Genomic DNA, 24,065 nt, shown 5'->3' with positions numbered 1-24,065 from the left:
GCATTTGAAGAAACTATAGGTATTGGACTCCCATACAATTAAAATTCACCTAAGGAAGGCAGACAACAACAAATGGGGTACCCTAACTGTGAACAGACACACTTTGCACTCTCCTGCAACAAGGCCCTGGGGCCCTGTGGTTCAGCCTCGGCTGCCTGAGCTCAGTAAAGTCCAGCTTTAATGAAAGAGATGGCAGTCTCCTCCATATGGACACACAACTTCTTGGAAGAAAAATCGAGGGGCATTAGATTGCTCAGAGGAATAACTGTGCATGCATGGCTCTCTGTTGGCCTTTTGTTTCACAGGTGACCTTTTCATAACAGCCCCAACTCTGTAAATATTGACTTTAGGATTAGGCCAGAGGAAGAGTGAGTGAGTGAGTGAGTGAGTGAGTGAGTGAGTGAGTGAGTGAGTGAGTGAGTGAGTGAGTGAGTGAGTGAGTGAGTGAGTGAGCAAGCGAGTTTAATAACCAACGATCTCAGACTGTGTCCAGTTGTTGAGAACAATTTGCTTTACCTGTAATTCGAGACCTTGTAGCTGCTGTAAAAGCTTCCATTGGTTTCAACCCCATTTATCAGCCAAATAAAAGCTTTGGCAGAGAGTCTGTTGATCAAAGCTTGTCAAGCAACCACTTAAAGGTGTTTTGCAGTCTTCAGAGATGACTGATAGGCTATGTGTATCAGACAGAATTTAAGGCTCCAACAGCGGTTACACAGAAACTGCAGTCTGCCTCCATCTGTGATAATTTAAGTTATGAAAATTGTATTAGACTCATCTGTTTATACCTTTAAATAACAAAAAGAAAAAAAACTGACAGGGGCTGATGGGGCTCAGACATGACACCTTATTTAGGAATTTGGATCAGGCCTATATGTGTTTAGATCCACAACAGAGACATTCTGAATCAGTGTGTTGTTTTGTCCATATGCATATCTAATGTCAGTTTTAATAATGATGAAATGTTGAAGTAATATAAAAATAAAAATCCTTACAAAAAAGAAAAATACAGTAAAAGCTAGGAACCGTCGAGAAATAAACACATTCAATCGATATAAAATCAATAAAAGCACATTTAGTCACATCAGATCAGACAGAAATCATTAAACAGCATTTTTAAGGTGGTTGGCCTTGTTGAAATCTCTGACATTTAATTTAGCAGAGTTCCATACTGTTTAAGCAAGAGTAACCTTGCTTAGTTACAGGAAGGAGATTGTAGTAGTTCATGAGCCTGATGAGGGATATAAAGCAGGCTCAAAATAATTTAAAATGAGCTATTCAACATGTATGGAAAATATTTTAAAAGGGAAGGACATTCAGAACAACTAGTATTACTGTATGCCAAGGCCTTCCAAAGAAGCCCTAAAATTCAACCGCTCAAACTAGAAGAAGCCTCCAACTGATCAGTTTAAATGGCTAAAATTTTGGAAAGCTGTGTTCAAGCTGACCGGGCCAGAGCTTGATGCTTTACCCAGGCTTGTATCATTCAACCTGAAGGCCCTTCTGTTAGAAATGTGCTCGATGTGAGATCACCAGCTCACAGCTTTAGGTTTTACCCAAACTTTGCACATCAAGCTTGGATCAAATGTGGAGGTTCCTTCTTTCTCTGGTCGGCCTTCCAGAATAGATGTCAAAGAAATTATAAATGACCAAATCTCTAGTCCAAGAGTAATAGTAATAGAGTAATAGAACAGCAATGCTCCAGTTAGAAGAATGTAAATATCATCAATTTATTTGTATTAAGTTCCAGGCATTTGGACTGTTTTGGCTTGAAGGAATGTTCTGTTGTTCCATCTTCAAACGGAGAAAACAAATGGTTCTCCCAGATAGGGAAATGTCGTGTCTTATCCAGCTGTGTGGTTACAGGTGACTGATCAACACCCGCAATAAACCTGCACCCCTCTTTGGATGTTGTAAACTTCTGAACCCTCCTTATACTTCTTTGAAGTACAATAATAAAGGCAGAAGACATATGTCCCAGTAGAGTTGAGGACAGACATTCAAAGAGTTTTATACTCTGTCTGGTTTCACTCTCCTCTTTGGGCAGAAATTACACCAGACAGCATTCAATGTGAATGCACTATAAGAAATGGAAAGCCCTGGGCAAGCCAAAGCCAAAATCTCAACCTTATTCCACTGTAACAGGTTGTAGATGAATTAAACCCCTCAAACATCTCACAGCCAAGGACCGGGGAGTAGGTGTCTACACTGAAGTGCAACTATAGTCAATTAGGCTGTTCAACAGGTCTTATCAAGGCATATAAACTGAGCCACCAATTTAGCACCCTGTAATCCCTTAGTAATTGGTTTTACCTTTTTTTAAGGACTTATTGATCATGCTCTCTGGGTTCTTAAAAATGTATTATGAAAGGGCTTTGGCAAGAGAAAAATATTGGTTTAAATTTCTACTTTGGATTTATTTAAACCATATAAAGGCCAACATTTCCAAGGGCTACCAGAAGCATTTGGATCTCAGATTGTCCATTAGCATGTTATTGTATGTGCCTATGCTAAAAAAAAAAAAGACAACACCTGTGGAAGTCATTTTCTATATCGTCTTGGTTTAATCCCAATAGTTTCTCCTATCTTTCTAAATCTCTCAAGAAGGACTTGCCTAATGATGCAAATTTCTCCTTTTTCTGGCTACTTGATATTTGAGGATCATTGCGTGCCCCAAAGGTAAAAACATGGAGCTGAAATGAATCTCTGATGCACTGAGATCAATTATTTTATAATTTATCTTTAAAGCTTGTAGCAAGTTCATTAGTTTCTTTTTGTTGAGTCACAAGAACCCCCACTTGCTTCTATTTGTGCTTTTTTTCACCTCTTTATTTTCTGATCCAACCTAAGCAATCACTTCCCAATGAAGCTGTGTATCTTCTCATTACTCCCGTCCTTCATCTGAAAGCGGCTGCCACTCACTCTGCATCCATCCTGAAGTACTGCTGTCTTCTCTCCTCCCCGTCTCGTCCGGCTGATTTGCTTCACATCTTTGAATCTTCTCTATTCAATCTATTCTATAATGTTATTCCCTTTTTCTTTTGCTTAGTCTCTGCATATCTCATACATAATAAACTAACCTCAGGGAGTGGGTGTCTTGTCAACAGCAGTGTGCAATAAATTCCCAGTTGACCCTCACACCATTTCACTTCTCTAATCCGGGCCCAAAACAATTGAGACGAGGATTCGCCATCGCTGCCTTATGGGGGAAGGTCGGTTCGCTAACTAATTTACCACCCATCAAACCTCCTCCCAGTCTTTCCCTCAATGCTGCTGTAAAAAACCCCACTGTGTCATTGCACTCATGTATAGAGGTCACTGTTCTCCGCTGGGCAACCTCGTAAGTTTTGTGTAGCAATTAATTACTGTCACTGTGGCCGGCACATATGGGCCTATTATCATAGGGCCTCACAGGAGGAATAGCCTGCTGTGGGAAGTCATATGGAACATTTTAAAATGCCAACAAACTTGACTTTTTTTCAGCCACCACTGTAGTCTTACAGGAGCTTAACTGATGGATATCAGATGTTATTCTTACTATTTACCCACTTTTAGGAAGATAGCTGACATTTCTGATGTATTATACCTACAACATTCTCTGCTTAGTCACAGGTTAAAAGAAGTACACCTCTCTTTATCTAAAGTGTCAGGGTTAGAAAAAAATAGATTAAGAAAGTTGAAAGCTGATAAATCCTCTCTAACAGGAACGCTGCTGCATAATCTGGGTGTACAGTTTGACTGAGTAAGAATACCTTTTAATTAGGGGTGGAGGATATAGAATTTTTACATATCATGACATTGCTTTTCATTTTAGGCAATATCAATATATATCAGAGTTTAAAACCAGTTCCCCCAACAATCTCACAGGACTCTAAATAAAGCTTTGGAAGGGCTGTCTGAGAGAAAACTTTACGCCCAGAGAGTTGGTAACGAGGGTCAAGTACCTTAATTAGCCGCTTGAATCTCTCATTTTCAACCATGTCAACTGGTTGCATGCCTTTAGCAAGACACAATGCTATAGCAGAAGTTATGTCCCTTAGTGTCTTTGTTTTTTTGGTGTACAGCAGGGGTGCTCAAGTCCAGTTCTCAAGAGCTACCATCTTGTAACTTTTAGATGCATTTCTTCTCTAACACACCTAAATCAAAAGGCTCAATCCCCTCATTAAGCCCAGCAGAGACATGGTAACGAGCCACTCATCTGATTCAGGTGTGTTAAAAATGGTTCCATCAAAAAGTTGCAGGATAGTAGCTCTTGAGTACTGGACTTGAGCACTCCTGGTGTACAGTAAACCTGGAGAAAGCCGACTATGGACTGTTGCTGCTATGCAGGCTTTCCCCTGGTTGTCTCTGGCGTAGACTGAGCCCTCGTTTTAGTCCAAGATTGTGTGTGCTCTACAGAGTGGAAGTGCTTCAGGTGGTAAAAAAGGTTGGCTGTATTTCCAAACTTTGTTGGAATATGCCTTCTGCACAATTTACAGTGCACACTACTCTGTTTTACGTCTGATTTTAAATACCCAAAATACCTCCAAACTGCCAAACGTTTTGGGTCCTTCCTTTTAAAAATCTCCTCCTAACGTTACTCAAGTTCTCTGTTGGTTTCTCTCCAGAAGGAACACCATTTTTTTATGTTTAGGTGGCTGCTGCAGCCCAAACATACACATGTGCCGCTTTGCTACTGTTGTGCTCTAGGTAAACAAGTCAACCTAACGTGGAAGTCTCATACTTCAATGGAGAAGAAGGTATTTCACACTACATATTGTTATCATTTTAGCGGCCAGCCATACTTTTAGTGTTCTTTGGACTTCTATCAAAATTATGGCAACATTTTTAGTGGAAAGGGAAAATCACAGCATTTCAGACCAAGCACTATAATGAACAGCTCTTGATTTAGGCTTGTATGGGTACCTTCAATTCATAATTATCAGTTGATGACTTCTTATACCTACATTTTCTAGAGTCTGATGTAAGGCAATCAACCAACAGCTAGCCAAAAATAACAAAATATAACATCCTATTTTTGTAGCAAGATTTTTAGAAAATAGTTGAAAGTTGTTTTCATTAACTCATTTTAAAGTCTGAAATCAAAGGGTAATAAGTAAAAGAATTTTTGCACTTTATCAGCCCGTGTATTTTCAACAGCACCCTTGCTAGGTAAAAACATGTACTCTAACATTCTATGGCCCATTCAGGGGCCATTATATAATTTTGGTAATCCACTTTTCATCTGAATTATACATTAAAGTTTTTTGAGCAACAGTTAAAAGCCCAGTTGAGAACAATCCCAACATGTGACACAGGGATAATTATTACCTAGGGGAAAAGTTGTTGATTTCACTCATCTGGGAAATCAGCTCACCAGCTGTGATATGAAATCGCCAGAGATTACTTTTGTTCAAAATAAAAGCCTTCCAATTTTGCAAGTTCAGTGGAAATGCTGTCTTCATATTTGATGTCACTTCTTTTATTTCCGATTTGATCAATTTACCTACTGTAGAAAACCCTCTTTGAGCCAGAATTGTAGCCGTGCAACATCAAATATGTCTCAGTAGTTAGGTTACATCCCCCAACCTGAAAAATCCCCCATTTTTCAATGATTGTAAAGTGAATGAGTGTAGAAAGTAGAGCCAATATAGAAGAGAGCATTTCTAGAGTCAATGATATAGACATGGTTCTTAAATAGTTGCATTATTGCATCTCACATTAGAAGTTTGTTGGTAAATACACATTATAATAAAGGAAAAGAGCTGGTTAAATAATAAGACTGTCTTACCTTTAAAACTCAACTAAAATCAATGCCAGAAAAGAACATTAGCATTAAGTGGCCAGACTGCCACTCTGGGTCTCTGTGCAAGACCCTTAACCTCACACTGCTCCTGGGGTGCGCCATGATGGAATCTCACTGCTCCCCAAGGGGATGGGTTAAATGCAGAGGTAAATTTCTCAAATGTGAGATCAATAAAATTAATTTATTATTAAGTTAAAAAGATTCCTTGACACAAGTCAAACTAAATCCTAACAGGTAAGAGCATCCTGATATCAAGAACAGCTGCTTACTGAAAAGTATTTTTATATGAGAAGGCCTTTTCTAATTCATAAATGAACCCACCTTTACCACAAAGATAATCACTTAAAACAGAAGCACCACAAAGTTGTCTGCACATATCGATGCGTTTTTTCACCATGACTCTTCTCCCACTGTGATGGTCAAATCCATGGCCACACCTCAAGTCTGTACTATACATGCATCTTTATTTATTTAATCCATACTCTTACTTTAGTTTGCAAAACTTTTTTCTTAGTTCAAATACATGTGTTCTATTTGTAAGCCCACACATTTATTTCACTGTATTTGTTTGCACTCATTCATACTTCATTCTGTTTTTGTCACTACTCTGTTTCTTACCTTCTATGGTGCCTAGGAGTTTCGCCAGACAAAAGATAGCAGCCGGGGAAATTGGACTGTTCCATCAGCTGCTGTTGTTAGATCAGTTATGTTTGTTTATGTAGTCAGTTAGTTTAGGCACAGTTTGCTTGAGTTAAATTTTCTCTGTTTTGGTTGACCTCTTTTATGACTTGAACATATGTATTTTTTGGGTTAAAAAGAAAACCCCAGATTTCGTATTAATTCCTGTGACTCCTCATGCTTCTTACCTCGGTCCCTCAAACCCACACTGTTTACATTTGATCACTGCTGCACTTTATTAAATGGAAATGTTCTGAAATTTTAGTTTTTTAAACACTCCGTGTATACAACATGACAATAAAAGTTGTGTACATCTAGAGCACTCAGTCCCCACAATATGCTATGATTTATGGAAAAGTTCCCCGCTTTGTGAGAAATACACCACCTCCCCCACACACACACTCGTTCTTAAAGTGCAGTTCTAAGAACAGTTCTAAGAACAGCAGCAGAACCCTCAAGCTCCTGAGCCCAGAGATCCCAGAGGACCCAAGCTTGGAGGAAAAAAGGGGGAAACCACCCAAGGTGGGTGAGGAAGAGTTTTTATATATATATATATATATATATATATATATATATATATATATATATATATATATATATATATATATATAACATTTAGAATGTATAATGTAATGTATAATACATTGAAAATCAATCAAAAGAATGTAAATCCCTTTAGTACAATGGACCAATGAAATTAAATATAATATTAATTATTAAATATCAAATAAATATCTGATTTCACATTTGTGTACAGACATTACATTGACTTTATGTTGGAAACAGTGTTGAGATCCAATGTCTTATCTATGCTCTCTGCCATAGAACCAAGGTTTTTACACTGTACATATCGGGTAGAAGACAGTAAAGTTGTTTAGACTAAAATAGAAAAATGTCCTTTGTACGACTGATACTGGAGACTGTGTTGAAGAGTTTGTCTGTCACAGCAGGGACGTAGACTAATTCTGCTCAATCCAGACCCAGAGTGAAAATCAGGCAAACAGTTCCTATGTCCCAGAGACTCAGCTGTTCGGATGTTTGTTTTTTGATTGTGTTGTATTCTCTGTGTTTATCACAGTCACAGCAGAACAGAGAGTTTCTGCTGCGTTTACTTCTTTTCGTTTCAGAGTCTGCCTCCCCCCTGGAGTCCTGCCTGCCTGAGCCTTTCCTTTTATGCCTGCACTCAGCCTCCCATGATGTTCCATTTTCCAGGCTCTCTTTCTCCATTTCTGACTCCTGTTCTCCCACTGCTATTCTCCTCCCGGTATTGTTGGCATCACTAACGGGCCTCTTTCAGGTGGTTCTTTTAGAAGCAGCTGGATCGCCGCCGGGAGCCTTTGGAGACCTGTCAGGCCATCACATGGTCCTCTCCACTTTATCCCCATCCGGCTGCTCACCTTTGCTTCCACATGTCTACACATTTTAATCTCTTTTTACCTCCAACAATTCTGCCTTTTTCCTCTCCCCTGCACAATACTCCATCTAAAGTCTACTCTTCTGCTCCCCCCTCTTTCCTCTCCTCCTCTTTCATCAAATTCACTCAGAATAATCAGCAGTAAAATCATCACCCAAACCTCCCTGAACATTATATAGCCAGAAAAACAAAATTAGGTCTTCACAAAACTTAAGTTTTATAGATATTTGCAAGCTGCTCTGAAAGCTATTACTCTAAAAGTTTTTCTTATTGATTTTTTCAAAGAGATTTCTCTCTGTTTAATAGATTCACATCTTGCAGATGTACTTGTTTTCTATCATAGTGAATGTTTGATATGTTATTAGTTTAGGCAGAAATAAGCTTACTTTGCTACAGTATTTTCAGTTTATACAGCAGTAAAGGAGAATGTTTTTTCAAGTTCATTATGTGCTTATATTGATTTTGGATTTTTTTATGAATTATTTGATTACTTATTTTTAACATAAGAAAATGTGATTCAGCCAGATATGACAGTACTTCTTAAAAGCTTAACTGAAAGCAGTTTGTAGAACATTCTTAAATACAGACAGGAAAACTGTTGTGGTTGAATCCAGCAGCACTGTCCTCCAAAAGCCAGATTCATCGGCCAGTTAAGTCATTGCGCAGCGCTGTGGACTGTTCAAATCCAAAGACTACTTCTAATGCGGCCGACAAATGCAGCCTTCTTTCCTCTGCTATGAAGGATAGGTTGGGTGTATGCTTCGTAGACTATTGTATCCCATGATTCATTGTGGCTCTAAGCAAGCTGGCTACTCCGTGCTCAGGGGAAAAAATAAAATGGCGACGAATAGTGATGAAAATTATAAGTACAGTTTAATGCGATAATAGTATTTTGATAGGTTCGTCTTAAAGTAATGATAATAGTTAAATGATCAGCAAGTCAGATATGTTGTGGGTAATTTTTGGATTATGGAATTTTTTTTTTATCTTTCCTTGTCCAAATGGGTTTGGCTGACATGTAAGCTCAGATTCCACCATCTTTGAACTATAAATCTGATATCCGTGACAACAGTACTGCTGCTGAAGCTCCTCAAATATGACATTGGCTCACAAAGTAGTGGTGAGCAGTGCATCATTCATTCTTTGCCTGCTTTGAAGCATCATTTGTCACGGTTGCTAGGCGACAGAGCTTAGATTAAATGAGGGGTGGTGACAGTTGTAGCAGGCTGGCCCTGTTCGAATCTAAAGCCCAACTCCTCCGGCCTCTTTTTCTTTTTTTTTTTCACCTGAACTAGTCCATAACTTCTGGGTACTCAAATGAAGCATTTAGCACTGGTGACAACTTGTCAGGGACCTTTTGATAGGCCATTAGTCTAAACCCTGGGCAAATTATAGGATTTCAGGCATACTTTGAGAGACTATTTTAAACAAGTTAGTAAAGTAATTTCTCAAATCTCAGTTTAAACAAAGCCACACAAGTAGAGGTCAATAAGATCATATTTGCAACTAAAAGATGGCTAAGTAACAGTAATTCACTAAGGCTTAACCTTCAATGACCTTGAAACTCGCCAGATTGACTTTACATCAACATAGACCAATAGGGTATCAACCAAAAGAAAAAAACCTATAGTTCAAATTAGGATAATTTAGCTACTATAAAATTAGCAGGTTGCTACACGGACTGACCAAATACTGTCTGACAAAAAAAAAAAACCTTTATGCTCAAATAAGACAAAGATTGATCACTTCAGATGTAGTGACAAAAATTATATATTATGATATATGAAGCGGTAAAGGTAAGACATTTCCAACTTAACAACTTCTTCAAGCAAATTAATGGCAGCATTCTGCTGTTGAGTTGTTTCACTTCTTGCGGCAATGGGGTATTGCACAAAATGCTTTTTGACATAAAATATCAGGCATGGTCAGGCAACTCACGTACATGCCATAAAAACAGCAACTATACGGAAAAGAATCACACGCGAGTTACTGAAAAAACAAAATACCTTGATGGAAACAATAAACTTGTCTACATTTGTAAAGTGAGAAGTTTGTCTACAACTTGTTAAGTAAATTTTAAACCAATATTGTATTAATGCAACACCCTTATATTAATAAAAGCTCCAAGAAAATGCAGGACGTATTTAATAAGCCCTCAATTAGGTTTCTGTTATTCTACATTTTTCCAGTGACATAGAAAATAACTTCAATTTTGGATTTATTTATTTGGAGTAAATTATCTATGCATGCATGTTTGTCCTAAATGGAAACTGAATAATTTGAAAGTACATGGATAGAACCAGATTTTGATTTTTAATGAATTCATTGATTTTGAGAGGATTTAGTCTGAGACTAATTAGCTTCTTACTTAAAATAATTTGTCATGTAAATCCAAACACATTAAACTGAATTTATTATTTCCTAACACTAGGTTATAGAGTATTTAATTTGCTTTCAATCGGGCAGGATCCGGCTGTTTTACTTTTCAGTTTAGTTAGAGCAGAAAAGCACATGTGCCTCTCCTGAATCCAGGCCCGTGCAGCATATGCTTTGGGGTGAGATGGGATCCAGGTGCCTGTTCCTGTACAGCACAAAGGAACCGAGCAGTCAGCCTTATTGTGCCAAATCTTGTCATGTATCCAGAGCGGTTAGGCTGATTTCACAGTTGTTTCCTACAACAAGAAAACAGAAGTGGCTTTATGAAATCAAACAGAACCGCAGAGAGAGGCGATGCTGGGAGCAAAAACAAATGCTGCTCTGTTACTAGATGTGTCACCTCGTAGAGCCAACTTACTTTACTGCCAGAAAACTCAAACAGAACCATCTGAAGCAGGAAAGTCATGTGTAACAAAGAAAGTCTTGACTCCTTAGGATGAGTGTGTAGCAGATTTGGTTTAATAGTACTCTGTTAAGAGTCTGTATTGTGTAGATAAAAAGAAATGGACACCTCCCTTGTGTGAGCTTTATATACTTTTGGTCTTAGCTCTTAGGCTGCACTGTTGCAACGAATAATTTCTGTTGTATTTGAACCTTTCATCCATATGTATATGGGCTGTTTAGACATGGACTGGAAAGAGGTTCTCATGTTAGGATAGCATTCAATTTGAACACTGAGTTTACATAGTTTAAAAAAATGGAGGTATAACATGATGTTTTTCTGTCTATAAAACTTTTATTCCTACTTTATTCGCAAATCAATTTCTCTCATCATCCTCACAAACACCTAAAATACAGAGGATCCCTTCTGATTCTTCAAAAACCAAGACTTCCTTTACCATTATTCAAATCTCAAATTATATCATCATAATCATCATCATTACATCATGTTGTAGTATGGTTCAATGACAACAAACTGCAGTGAACAATTAGGGTTTAGAATGGATCAGCAGAGCTAAGCTTCTCTCCTTATCCAGTACTTGCCCACAGAGTCCATACATGTGCAAAAGAATGCTGTTTGCAAAAACTAGCAACATCAGAGGCTACTTCCTTAACACTGCATCTCTGATAAAGACTAAGTGCACAAATAGTCTGCTGGGAATCAACAAAATACATGCAATCTTGCTTTAATTCAATCCTGTCTTCCTTTGCAAAAGCCCTGTATATTTACACATTTAAGACAGGAAAATATAATTATCTTTCAACAAATTGAAATTTTCAATGTGTTTGTACATTGAATTAAATTGAAATCAAAGAAATATTGCTTGCAAGGATGGAAAAACAAAACTCTGTGCAGAAAGCACGGGTGATGTATGAGGTAAAGAACATTTTTCTCTTACAGACCAAAAAGTCTATCAGTTGAAACTACCTTTTCCACCAAGATAATAAAGTAAACGTGATTGAAGGTGAGATTTAAAAATCCAATAAATATTAAATTATAATTAATCTGAAGTACATCTCTTTCAAAAGTCAAGATACTTCTTTCCTCCTTAAGGATGTAAAGACTAACAAGTCTCTCTAGGATGTAATATTCACTTTCATGTTTTTCATGTTATTATGTTTCTGGCCCTGAACATTTCTGTTTCTGTCTTTGGTCTGTTTTTTGCTGTTTTTGCTGTTTTGTTTTTTTTTGTTCTTTGTTAATTTCTTGCAAAAAAATCTTCTTTGGGTTTGGATATATTATTTTTTAACCTACTGGGATTAAATTTTCTTTAATGAAATACTGCATTTACAGTTTCTTTAATGATAAACAAATTCATCTTTTGAGAAGTGTATAACCATCTGTATCCAAAGATACAGAACAATATACCATTTATCTTTAAAACAAAGGGGGTTATTGGGGAAATAGCCTTAACAGGAGATTTCGAGAAAAACATATAATGGTTTAATAACAATAAAAACCAAAAACAAGCAATCACAAAAAATGCCAACTAAATCCCAGTTTTCTCTCTAAGTTGATTGAATATTTTTAGTAGGAAAAAAAAACTATTATCTGCAAATCTAGCAGCTGATTTTTTTTACTGGACATTGACAAAACCATGCTGGTGATTATTTCATGCTAGCTTTAACTCACAGAGGTTCCTTCAAGAAAATCTAATCTGAATATAAATGTTCAAGATGAAAGCAACAGATAGTATCTTAAAGGGGTCATAGAATGCAAAACAGAGTTGAAATTGTCGTAGATGTATAACCATAGTTCAGTTGGTGAAATTGACGTATAGAGAAGTTCAAACCCCATCATCACCTCCTTTCTATGCAAATCTCACAATTCCAAACTTCCACCATAAAACAGGCGAATCCAAACAAAGCCCTGAGTTGATGTTAACTCGGGGGTGGTGCCTTATTTGGTTCTGGCCTCTACTTTTGTCAGGCCCTGAAATGTACATACTGAGCAGCCCATTGGTTCACTGCCCCATAAGGAATTCAGCAGTCACACATCTCATGCTGCGCTACCCAAAGACATTTTTTTCTTTTTGAAGGTTTATAACTAGGTGCTATTGGTATGTTACATGTTATACCGTTGTTTTTGGTAAGCCTTAAAGAGAGCAGCCTAAAATCTTTTTCTATCAGCTTAATTGGCAAAGAAAGAGACAAAAAGAACTGCCTTATACACAGGACCTAGTTATTACACAATTAACTCGGACTAGCACTAAGCTAGACTCATTGCCTCATTACAATTAACCACTAATGACGTTGGGGATGTTATCTGAATAACAGCATGCAAGAATTAACAGCCAAAGATAAGAGCCAGTAGCAGTAGCCAGCCATTACAGGTAACAGCTATTTGGGCAAACCTCATGTAGGTTGTTGGATCCGACTTGTTAGGACTAGATTCTGCTTAGTTAACGAAAGTTTCAAGCTAATCACTAGATAGAGATGACACTACGATAAGATCTAAAGACTACCTTTAGTTAACACATAGTTTTTGGGCCAACCAAGAAGAGAAATGTACAAAAAAAATCTGAATTATACCTATATTTGTCAAACCTAAGGTTTCAATAAACTTAACTTTTCAAATTGCAGTATTCCTAATTGTTTCACCTTAGCCTGTTCCCCCATCATTATCAGCTCTCTCAACAATTCAAGAAGCTCTGTAACACAGCCAGTAAAAATATGGATATAATGACAGAGCAAAGGAAAAGACACATTCTCACTTACCTCAGTGTGCTGATTTGGAATACCTGACAGTGTCCTTGGGATTTTTCTAATCACCTAAGAAAGAAGACAACAAAAAGATGCAATCAGCATTTGAAAGAAAAAATGCTTATGCCTGATTATCTCCCCTCTGTCCTCCATTATCTTTTTTTTTAACATTTTCCCAATTAGCAAATACAGCTTTTGTTTCTTTATGCAAAGTCACGGCTTTCGGTATAAACACAAGAAGGCAAGAAGCAGAAGACCACATCTGCAAAATTTCTCCAAAAATTCATCACACAGGAAGCTGCATTGAGCTCTATGGTTGCTTAAACTCTCTGTGCCCTCTCGTAAGGTTTAGCTTGTGCTGGGTATAACAATGTATTTTTCCCGATAGATTGTTGTTTTTTTAAACAGAAAACAATGACTAAATATTTAAACAAAGGCTGGTTTGTTGAAGCAGCACCATTTATAAAAATAGGAGCAGTGACATGCATTCTTAAAGCCTCTCCAGGAAGAAACTTTTCCTAAATTTCTATTAGTGCAGAATTAAATAATCCTAAAACTTTGGAAATGGGTGCATATAAATGGACACACTTTTTTAGAAGCCTGACATTTCTGTTTTAAACACACCTTTTTATCTAGCTTTTTTCAATCTAAATTTTGTTGGGATCTGGAGCTGTACCACCTTTCTCCAGCAGAGTGTGCCGTGGATCCTCCTGAGCTGAGCCTCCAACACACCTGAGGCGCATCTCGTCATCAGAGGATCCTCTCCTATATAACCTGCCTTCATACCTTGCCTCAACGCTGCAGTGTTGATCCAGTTTGGTTAGCACCTGAGCCTAGCAATCACCTGAGAATCTTTGTTGTCTCTGATGAGATAAGATTCTAACACCTCCTTGTCTCTGCTTTCAGGAATCCTGTTTCCCTCGTAAGCTCTGGATGAGCTTAACCTGCCGAGCCTGCCCTCTGAGCCAAACCTTAAGACTCTTCTCTGGATTCCCATGCAGCTCTTGGCTAAGAGCTGGAAACCCAAAACCAAGGTCTGCCCTCAAGTCAGAAGTAAGACGCTGAAGCGGTTATTGGACTCTGCTGAACTAAACAGTCTCTGGACCCAACAGTTCCTCTCTCAAAGCAAAGCCGGGATTAATCAAGGTATTCTTCAGAAACTCTCTAACTCAAACTCTTCAGTTCCTGAGCTAACTGAACTGTCATCCTCACAGACTCCAGTGAACCTGCCCCCAGGCCTGAACCAGTTCCAGTGTTTATTCCATGTGCTTGTGCTCAATAAACATTGTTAAACTTTTCATCTGTCTCTGTTGTGTTCTGCATATTGGGCTTTTCTGAACCCATCATGACAAATTTGAGCTATACTTCACATAGGGTTTTCATTATTATCAAAATTATGATAAATAATTGGACTTGAAATATTTTACTTAATGTGGAATAAATCTATAGCTTTACTTTCTGAAACAAGTGAAGATATACACACTTTTTCACTATATTAAATTTTTGTTTTAAGGATAACTTTATTTATCTTGGCATTATCTGATAAAAATTTTATTGTATCGACATTTATGAACCTTTAAAATCTACCAGACTAAAGAAAAATGGAAAAACCTCAAATTTTAGTTCCCCCAAAAATCTTGGCTTGGGTCAAATGTCAAAGCCTAGGCGGAGGTTCAGCAGAAGAAACTATATGACTTGCCCTCATCATCAGAGGCTTATCTGCCTCTGACACAAACCAATCAGCTTTAAACCACACCTCCACAAACCCAAAACATCATCTAGAGTTCATTTTAAAAGGTCTTCAAATCCAAGACTCAGCCTGCTACCCAGTCAAATGGCAAGCAGTGGTTGCACTATGTCTGATTATGACTCAGATGACCACAATTCAACCCACCTCCATCCCATTCTCCACCATTGTAGCTAAGCTCTATCTGGCTTTTCCATAATGCTTCTTCAACCTCGTCCCTATCAGACTGTAATTCCTCCCGGACTCTTACCGCATTCCCCATCACATCTCCATCGGTCCGACAGAAGACTGCCATGTTGAGCCTGGTTCTGCCACAGGTTTCTTCCCAAAGGGGAGTTTTTTTCTCTCCACTGTTGCTTCATTCTTGCTCATCGTGGACAGGTTCATGCAAACCTGTGTTTCTCCAAGCTGGACATCTATCTTCTAGGTCCTGAGTGAAGCATAATATCAGCTCACACAATCTACTGGATCTCACCAATTCAGCGCAAGCGATTACCTCACCAACCAGCAATCCATGGACTGAACCAACTTCATCTATCCACCCCACCACCAGTTTCAGGCCTGGGGGGTAACATCCCTGTTCACATACACCTGCTTATGCATGTTAAAGCAAATTCAGCACTAATGTTCCCTGCCAAGTTCTGAGCACCAAGTCATAAAATAATTGTATCAATAAAATTGTCTTTTTCTTTCCGTGAGAGCTTTCAGATTGAAATTTATTTTTCAGCGTCTCTAGCAGGGGCTGCTTGCAGGTTGGAATATGGCAACAATGTAAGTCCATGAATTTTGCATTCTGTGGGTTTTAATTTTTATGATTATGTTTTAAAACTCTCTCCTGGCTATTATGAAAATTAACATAACATTAAAAGATTCACATAATTACACCCTTCAGTTCACTACATTTAAAGAAAAGCTAAATCATTCATTAAGGCTGCACTTAAATCCCCAGAGTTGGTGCATGCAGCTGTTGGTGACAGTGGTGTTCCATCTCTTCCTCTGCAAATTTGGGGGAATTTAAAGCAGGTAAAAGTAGCAGCTCAGCAGAGCAGAGCCACAGGACATATGGAGGCTTAAAAATGATGACGATTCAGCAGCCTTTACTTCACAGCAACTCATAAAACTGCTTTGCAAATAATGCTTATTGACTGGGTTAAAGCCACAGTCACTGTGTGTGTTGGCACAGGCAACTTCAGGTAATACACTAAAGTCACACACATAATTTATAAACTAAAGCTGCACAGTTATTAGGTATAAGAGAAACTTTAACTCCCACCAGCACAGCCTAATCTCCCACATGGTTTAGGTTGCAAAGACCATGTAGAGGATTGTGTGTCACATATTTCCTGTGTGTCCTACATGAATAAACAAACCTTCCCTGTTTAATCACTGGATTTACAATGAAAGAAAATGTATGTTTTATTGTATTTTCTAGGATCTTTCCAGAAAAGCTAACCTTTGATAGTTGATCTCACAGAGTTCCCAGACTGAAATGAATAGACACTCAGAAGCCACAATGATAGGCACAACCGTTCAATTATATGGAAAGAAAAGCAATGTCAGTGCATTTAGTCATACTTATTGTACACTATAATTATCTGCTTAAATTTTTACTCAACCTTTACTTACATAACATGGTCCAAAAAAATAACTGAATGGCGATAGAGGCGTTACATGTGTAGAGTATTTTTTTTGTGTGTGTCTTGGTACACAAATAGAATGTACATCGCAATGTACCCAGCTTGTGATTGCTATTTCCAGTAATAACAAGCAATGCACCATGTTAATGAGCCCAGCTTACCTCAAAACTGTTCCTTTCACATCAAGTAAATTTCACTAAAATAACCACCACATCTGTTCTGAGTTCATCAGAGCACGTTTAGGGTATTGTGTAACAAGACTTAGACATCATGGATTACAGTCTATGACTGAGAAGGTTTATGTACTTAAGTGACCAGACTGCATACCTTAGGAATAAGCCCATTTGTACTCCTTGGTAGTTGTATATCACTGGATTTCCCATTAGTAAAGCTCTTCCAAGCCTTAACAAACCAAAACCATAAAATATGTGGAAACAAGTTTCTCCCACATACTTAAGTACACATCTATGTAAATGTTTACACAGGCCCTTGTAGATAGACCCAAAGAAATTGCAGGCAGAAATGTAAATTAGGTTCTTGAAAAGATTCAAATAGAAATCCCTTTTAAGTCCTTTCTAGATACCATAGCACCAACTGTACTCTCTTGCTTTACATGGAGAAAACGTTTCTTGCCACATCTTTTGGTCATTATTGTTTTTCTATTGTGTCATTGGTAAAGTCATAAGGTAAGTAGATAGATGCATCAAGAGCTTTGTAATGTACTTAAGCTCGAGCTTCAGCAAAACAAGCTAAATATGATATGAAATCTAAATTCATCTCTTCAGGCTCTTCATCCTTGATCCATTTGAGGCAAATATTTCCTCGAACTCTTTCTTAGCCCAACAATGAAGGGTTGTTTATAAAACTAAAATCTTTGGCAGAAATTAGAGATTTTTAATGAGCATTTCTTTATTTTCCATTAGAATGGAGATATTAAATTTAACATTAGTATGTCCTTATTTTCCTAGTGATGTAACAAGATAGCCACACCCGCTTCCTCAGATTTATTACAGTTTCATCTTTTAAGAAAGCAGTTGTCACTCGTCATATGTGGGTGGATCAAGGCTGCCTGACTGACGAAAACTGAGCTGAGAGACCATGACAGTTCTGCCAATGTCACAATGTCTCTCTTTTCCACACGTAGGGCAGGAGAATGCAGCATCCATTACACACACCACTGCCCAATTAGAGCAGGAATGTGAATTAATGGGCAGGTCGGGGCAGGTTAATGAAAGGTGGTGCCGATCTGCTGAGGACTCAAATTAAAAGCTGTGTCCCGCATATGAACAAAGTTTCTTTGTGAATACTTCTGACTTTGCCTTTGTTTATCATGTCATTGCTGTCCTGTGTAAGTTACTTTTTCCTATTTAAAAGACAATAAAGTAATAAAAAATATGTAGTGATTTTTGTGTTTTTATTATACTCAAGAAATCTGTAAAAGAAAAAATACATATGTTGGAGAAAACACAGTTTCACACTGATAGCAAAAACTGGTGCTATTTGATACGGAGGAAAACTTTTTCAGAGGAAGTATTTTGTTATAGAATTGATAAAAGATAAACTGACATCTGATAAAAGATTTCCAAGGAGAAAAAAGCTCTCTCAAATATTGTTTTTTGCAATCAGAGTGAAAGAAAAAAAAAATCTCAAAAACCCAGGCCTCAGTTCCTACTGTCCAGTCTTAACAGCAAAGATATATCTTGGTCAGAATCCAGTGTTTAGTAACTTTACTGTTGCATTGAAAATGTTTAAATCCAAGCTTTTATGCAGGAATATACTTTGCTAGATGCAACTCTATCTTCTCTTCTCTGAGGCCACAACCCCACTCTCAGCATTATACCATATTAATGGTTATACTATATTAATGGATTGAGAAAGTTGATGTCTTATTCCTATAAATTTAACATGACCAAAAATGTTAATGTTAATTGAGAGTTTATTATAAATGTGACTAATGGTCCAGCCCTAGAAGCTAGCACAGTTGCTTTGTTGTTGTTATTAAGAGTTAGCAATGACTTAGTGTTTCTACTGATGGCATTCATGACAGGACCATTACCAAAAAACTTTACAGGTTTAACTTCTTTTCTCTTTTTTAACACTTCATATTAAACCATAATATCTAAAATAGTAGAATGAATGGGACCACAGTACATTGACCACTGGGTGCATAGAGAAAAAATTAAAAGAAAACCAATACTAAGTCTCAGATTCAGTGGTAAAATGCTACAAATATTCATTTTTTTTGGACACATCAGCGATTGAACCATAAACTCATCTTTATACCAAAGTATTCGTTACTCAACTCTGAGACCTGTCAATAAGTTTGGTTTATACTAGATCAGCAATATAGTGCTTCTAATTATAGCACTGAATCTACAACAAAATGGTCAAAATGAATCAATGTGTTGGATTGGCCACGTCAAAGTCTAGTTGAGATAATAGTGTAGTGGAATAGTTACAGAACAGTGCAGCAGGGCTCAGTGAACGCAACATTCTAACGATACAAGATCAAAATTATAAGAGGAGACAATGTTTACCTAAAAAAAAATTCAAATGAAATGTTCTAGTGATATGTGACAGAACATTTCAGTTGAAAATTCACTTAAGATAGACATATATAGGTGTTTCAAGTCATTAGAACATATTTTTTTCTGAATGTCCAATAAAACAATCTTAGGAAGCACCCAGAAATACAGATATAAATAGGAAATTAAGACCTGCATGGCTACAAAAAAAAAAAAAAAAAAGCAAACCAAATGAGCTCAATTTAAATCGCTCAAGTTGCAGATATGTCATCTTCAAGCAACAATATTGGGGAATTTAGCAAAACAGCAAGTTCATAAATATATTCATTTAAAAAATGCATATCCTTGAGTCTTCGGGGACAAGAACGTTCTGATCACTGTGGGTGGGCTACATAAGCATCTTACTGTAAATATTGCTAAAAAGAGCCAAAAACTCTAAATAAAACCATTATCCTGCAGACTGAGAAGCAACAAACTCCAAATCCAACAAACAGCACAAAACCTACAATAGCTGACCTATAAAAACTCAAAATAGATACATGAGCATTCATTGAGCAAAATCACTATCATTTTCATTTTGTACACAGGGCGTCCTAAACTGTTATGTTCATCTACTTCTGAATTTGAATTTAAGATAAAATCTTTCTGTCTTAGTCTATCAGTCTCTATTGTTTTCTCTGTTGTAATTTTATTCAGCCTACTTTGTTCTTTTTTAAAACACAGTTTTTGTTTCAGATACTCTTTAGATGTTGTGTATCTTTAGATGAGGACCTGGAGTCGCTCTTGTTCAATCTTATATAAATTCTATTTTTTTAAATAAATTCCTCCTGAAAGGCCAAACAATCTATAGTTGTTAAAAAAAAAACACAATCTGAAAAGTGTATGTTTTTTAATACAAAAAAAATGTGCACCACTCCATCATAGCAATAGGTGTTTGCGATGCATTCATCCTTTTGGTTGTGCCAATGTGTTCTAGGGAGGAAGAAAGAGAAGGAATACCAGAGAAAAAATAGAAATAATGGATCAGAAAGTAGGGATCTTATTTCTTATTTTTAGGATCTTATTTCGCATTGTTGTGCCTTTGTCCAGCATGACTCAAAATATGAGTTGTTATGATTACAGATTTTTCTTTGATTACAAAAATTGAAATAAAGTGATCTTTACACCTAATAGACTTTAAATGGCCCTCAAAAGTGTGTTGTTTAAATATTTTAATGAACTGAGGCATACACCTGTTGATAAATATGTTATCATTAAAAGACTTCAAGCTAACTTAAAGTCTTAACAAGCAAGGGCTTCCTTTTTTTGCAAATCAGAATATGGTCATTCTAATTTACAATAGGCTTCAAATTAACTTGAGCACAGACAAAATGGTCTTCCTGATTTTTCAATAGATTTACCAAAGAATTTGCTTAGCCAACTCATAGCTGAAATGTTCTGAAAGGGGCCCAGGTTACCATAGTTACTTTTTCACTGTGCCACATCTGCTCATCGTCCCCTCATCACCATGACTCTCAATCGTTATAGCTGAAGTCTCTGGCCGATCAAACCTTGCTTTCAAACTGACACTTCTGACAGCATTTGATTGAAGAGATCTTTTTTCACATAGTTTTCGGACTCCCTTCTGCTCTATCTCCATCTCAGTATTAGTGTACTGTATGATTGGGCTAGCCCTGGATGCAGATTAGTTTTAATCAAGATATTTTGGTTTGCACATATACCAGATAAGTTCACGCCCTGCTTTATTCTTTTGTTTTTTGAATGTGTCGTAACTGCTCTTCTACAGTAAACAGCTGCTGTAATAGCTGTTATGAGCAACCTGCTCACTCTGCACCTTTATATGCCTACCGTAATTACAGTTTATAGGCAACATGTTTCTCTCTTTCATCAGACTAAAATCAGGGATATTTTTAGGGACAACTTTTGCCAAAGATAGGTTGTCCCAAATCCAAGTTTTGGACAACAAAACAACAATTTTGGTCACAGTACGTTTGCTCAAATAGTACCTTATTACCAAGAACCTCATAGATTTGCTATGAGAAGCTTCTGTTTATCACTGAATAGGTGGTATTTTTAGATGTAACTGTTAGCTTCTTTACCCTGAATACTCACTTGAACAAATATAAAACTGTCAAGTTATAACTAGGTCACAAGACCAGACAAAAAAAGGAAATGGCAAGAAAGACGTTTCTTTAATTCTAGTAAATCATACTGCAACACTTCGATTACAGCACATTTCAAATAAAATGCCCTGAAAACAATGTCTTAGATTTTGACCAGCATGGGCTTAAATAACACAACTGATCCTCAGAGAAAAGGCACCTACAGCACATTTGTAACCTGTTTATGAGAGTCTTGTCAGTGAGGACAGGTATAATAAACATTTCCTGGATTCTTCAGCTCTCACTGCTTTGATGACTTATTACCTGCTGTATCAAAGCTGAACACTGTGCCACTGCTGTGCAGAGAGAGCTGTGTTGGCTGGCTTTATGAACACATCGTGGGTGAGTGCCCTGAAAATGAGTGTGTGAATCCATCTCTGTGCATTCATGTCTTTCATTTTCATGCTCTTAAGCTTGTTTCTCGTGATAATTGTGATTCTAAGCACGATGCATGCTTAATTTTATATGGACAGAGTATAAGTGCCAAAGTCCATCAAATGCTGGTAATGCTGTCTAATGCATCTAAGACAAATCCTGTGTCACTCACTGGTATAAGTGTAGCATAATTTTGATAGCAATGAACATGCACTCAGAAAAAAGAGCAATTCATTTCCAACACCAACAAGAAGAACTCAAAGGTAAGATTTTTTTTAAATAAAGTCAAATTTTGCTGTTATATAACTTTAATGCAGCAAATCAAACCTTCAGTGTTTTTAAACTTTTACTTGTTAGGATCCATTTGTCCATGTTAGGATTGTGGGGAAAATGTGTGGGGGAAAAAAGCTATAAAAACAGACAAACAAAAAAACAAAAAAACAAACAAACAGGAAATGCATATCAGATTAACAAAGAGATGTGAAAGAAGATTCACTTCAAAGCTCGTCTTGGAGATCGTTGCATACCAACAGAGTCACAGTGGCATGAGTCAGCATTGGCTGGTAAATTGATCTCTGCTAATCTGTGCTGAATAGACAGCGAATGACAGAGAATATAGAAACTGAGATAGGGTATGATGAGAAGAGCCAAAGGCTAAAAAGATAATGAACGGAGGCTGCAAAATGAAATGATGAGTACGGTGGAAAGAAGCTCAAATGAAGCAACAAAGAAATTAAGAAACTTCTTGATTTTCTACACAGGAAAAGACTATTTCCTTCTATCTGATCCTCCTTCTAACCCCTAAACATTTCTGTTTCTGCCCCAGTAACAATATAAATAATTTGAGAGTTGGTCCTAACAGAGGGGTCTGCAAGTGGTTCAGTCTGCTTTCACTGGTGACCTTTTAGATTTTCTCCTTCGTCCTGAGCCATTCTGACATTTTCATTACTGGGAACATCTGTTTGTCTGTGGCCCAAAGTGCATGTTAGTTCTCTGTAAACTGACCCAATCCAAGGTAAAAATGTACAATAAATCCACCGTATTGCACTTTGACCAATTGTTGAGACAAATAAAAGACACTACAAAGCACAACTGATGCCTTTGATGTCACATGCTGTCCTTGCTTATAGCTGTTATACCACACACAGAGAAGTTGAGTGTGTCACTTCAATATGAGTAATTTTGCTATGCAGGGAAAATGAATCTGTTTTTAAACAGATGTTGCTTTTTTATGGAGGCGTAGAGTCACACAGGTTATGCAAAGCAATGAATCCACAGCAAACTAAGAAAGGACAGCAATCTCAAAATTAGACAAAAATTTGATTAACTCACAAAACAAATACAAAACAAAAATGCATAATAAGTAAACACAGAAAACAGAGAGCAGCAGAGTACAGACGTTTTGCAAATACATAACCCACTGCAAACACGTAAATGATGCTAACACAGAAAATACAAAAGTGAGCCAGAGAACATTAAGAGGAAAGAAAGCAAAGGTAAGTTTTCCTTAAACTCTTTTTTTTATTCTTTTTAATATTATATTTAGTGCTTGATCTTAATTCATGCGCTCTACTTAGAGATCTGTTCTGTTTTCGTGTGTTTCTTTTAATTTTTGCAAAACAATTAGTTTGGGTAAAAAGAAAAAAAAATTGTTTTAAAGTTAGTACTTGAATCATTAAAGTGAAAATAAAGCTATGCAAACCAACCAGGCATATTGTAAGAAAAACATTCCATGAAAAGAAAAAAACAAACAAACAAAAAACAGTAACCACATTGCACCTCCATTTCTTTGATAACACTCAGGCTTGATCACTGCCAAACATTTAGAATAAAAGAATTACTCAAATAAGAAATATCTGCAAACACAAATAAAAAATAAAATTATCAAAAAACAACAAAATATGCCCAAAACAGAACTCCAGGAGCAGATGAGAAACACTGATATCTAGCTAGCTGGAAAAGGATATGGAGCATCGTCTTTCATCACTTTCATCTTTGTATGACTCGATTTGATTCAGGGTGTGGTGGATGATCCCCCCACCACCACATCGTGTTAGTATTTTCTTTTCTTGCTTTATATTATATTACAATTTGTGTTTAAGTTGGGTTATTTTAGACAGGTATTTTCTAATGGGTGCACACTTTAGTTAATGTCTGTCTGAATG

General features: G+C 37.0%; 1 protein-coding gene across 1 annotated transcript in view; it reads right to left on the bottom strand.

The window, feature by feature from the left end:
• sgcd (sarcoglycan delta) overlaps positions 1-24,065 on the bottom strand; it is a 276,254-nt gene that overhangs the window by 200,176 nt on the left and 52,013 nt on the right. Inside the window, exon 2 of the mRNA XM_015395461.1 lies at positions 13,470-13,523. The gene's annotated coding sequence lies outside the window, so the exon portion shown is untranslated. The remainder of the gene's footprint in view (positions 1-13,469; positions 13,524-24,065) is intronic.

Source organism: Cyprinodon variegatus, unplaced genomic scaffold, assembly GCF_000732505.1.
Source record: "Cyprinodon variegatus isolate N-32 unplaced genomic scaffold, C_variegatus-1.0 Scaffold742, whole genome shotgun sequence".
Taxonomy (NCBI): Eukaryota; Metazoa; Chordata; class Actinopteri; order Cyprinodontiformes; family Cyprinodontidae; genus Cyprinodon; species Cyprinodon variegatus.
This window is presented reverse-complemented; position numbering and strand designations above follow the sequence as displayed.